Raw genomic sequence first — 2419 nt, forward strand, 5'->3', positions numbered from 1 at the left:
ATCAACCTGCACTAAAACGTCTTCCAAAACTCCCTTTGGATAAGCGTTAGATCTATCGGCCAATTGTATGATTACACCATCATTTTTCAATGCTCCTAAGTTCATAGATGCATAAATGGAATATGGCATAACATTTATTGAAGCACCTAAATCAAGCATGGCAGATTTGAAACGGGTATTACCAATGACACACGGAATTGTAAAACTCCCCGGATCTTTGCATTTGGGGGGTAGTTTATGTTGCAAGATGGCGGAGACATTCTCACTTACATGTACCACCCCTTTCTCCCGGACACGTTTCTTTGTTGTACAAAGCTTCTTTAAACACTTGGCATACTTCGGGATTTGCTTTATGGCATCAAGGAGGGGAATGTTGACATGCACCTTTCTAAATGTCTCTAGAACATCTTTTTCCTCCTCTTCGTTCTTTGATTGCAAAAATCTGCTAGGAAAGGGGACATTGGGCAGATTAGTGTTCGAAATCACAACATTTGGAACATTCTTACCTGAGATGGACGGATGGGATGTCTTAGATGGCTGCGGCATGGGTGATGGTACCCTTGCCGTGGGGTAGGTGTTCTCATCTTCTTCGAGTTGTATCTTCTCATCTTCCTTGTTTCTCACCTCTTTTCCACTTCGTAATGTGATAGCCTTTGCAGATTCGAAGCCACCCTTTGGATTGACCACCGTAGTGCTTGGTAACTTACCATTTTCACGGAATTGCCCCAAAAATTCGGCCATTTGGCCCATTTGCTTCTTCAGCTCATTAACCTCCTTTGCTTGGTTCTGCATTCCCTGCGCCATGGTGGTTAGTAACTGATATGTTTTATCATCATTCATAGACGTACCTGGGTTAGTTTGGGAAGATTGTGCTTGAGGAGGTGGTTGTGGTTCCATTGGCCTTGGAAAGAAACCCGGGGGTTGTCGGAATCCACTTTGTTGGCCATATTGTGGTGCATCTCTCCATCTGAAATTGGGGTGGTCACGCCATCCCGGGTTGTATGTATTAGAGAAAGGATCATTCCTTGGTTGGTTTTGATTCCCATAACCCACAGCATTGGCCGATTCCCATCCTCCATTCTCAATTAATTGAGGGCATTGATCAGATTGGTGTCCTTGAATGGAGCATACACCACAGATTGTAGTTCCTTGCGTTTTGGGGCCTTCAACCAACTGCGATAACATAGACGTAAGGTTAGCCATTTGGGATTGTAACTCAGAAATAGAACTTACCTCATTGACATGATGTGGCCGTGGGGTGTCTCTTTGCCCAACACCTTCATATTGTTGTGCATTGAGTGCTCGATTCGCAATGAGAGTTTTGGCATCCCTAGGTGTCTTATCCACTAGAGCTCCTCCCGCGGAAGCATCCAACATTTGTCGTTCAAGTGGTAAAAGACCTTCGTAAAAGTATTGAAGAAGTAACTCTTCCTTCATCTGATGCTGTGGACAAGAAGCAACAAGTGATTTAAATCGTTCATAATAAGATGGAAAAGATTCACCTTGGCTTTGCTGAATTCCACTTATTTTTTTACGAAGAAGAATGATGCGAGAAGTTGGGAAAAACTTCTCCAGAAACGCCCTCTTCATACTCTCCCAAGATGTAACTATACCGGGAGCCAACTCGTATAACCAATCCTTGGCTTTGTCCATTAAAGAGAATGGAAAAGCCTTCATCTTTAAAATACTTCCGTCAACGGTAACCGGAGTCATACTTGAGCACACCACTTCAAATTCCTTCAAATGTTTGTTCGGATCCTCCATGGAAAGCCCATGGAACTTTGGAATGTGGTGGAGCAAACTTGACTTTAACTCGAACTCTTCGGTTTTACCTTGAGCAGCCATGGGATATTGGATACACAATGGTGCGGCATTATCCAAACCCGAGGCGGCAAGCTCCTTGAGCGTACGGTTGTCCATGGCTATACCTTGCTCTTCTCCACCCACTTGTGCCGTGGCCTTCTCTTCAACCTCAACTTCTTGCTCTTCTAATTCAGGCTCGGGACTAGGAGGATTAGACTCTTGCAATTTCTTTTTCCTTCTCAAAGTCCTCTCAAAATCACCGTCAAAGTCGGAGATATGCTCACGAACAGGTTGTGAGCTACGGGTCATAAACTAGTACCTAAAAACAAAGAAAACAAAACAAATCAGCAACTTAAACAGAAACTTAAACAAAATACAATAATTCGAAAGAAAACAATCCAAGAGATTAGCAAAGTTGCTAATCCCCGGCAACGGCGCCAAAATTTGATGTGAAAAATAAGTTAACACACAAAATTAAACCCTGTTTTTATCAAATGTAGTAAAGTATGTAAGTAGGGATCGTTCTAGGCCGGGGATTAGGAGGGATTGCTAAACACTTGAAAACTGACTTAAAAACATAAAAACAAAATTTAAAACACTAAACTAGACTCAAAGA

The sequence above is a fragment of the Malus sylvestris genome, chromosome 13 (assembly GCF_916048215.2).
Source record: "Malus sylvestris chromosome 13, drMalSylv7.2, whole genome shotgun sequence".
NCBI classification, from domain to species: domain Eukaryota; kingdom Viridiplantae; phylum Streptophyta; class Magnoliopsida; order Rosales; family Rosaceae; genus Malus; species Malus sylvestris.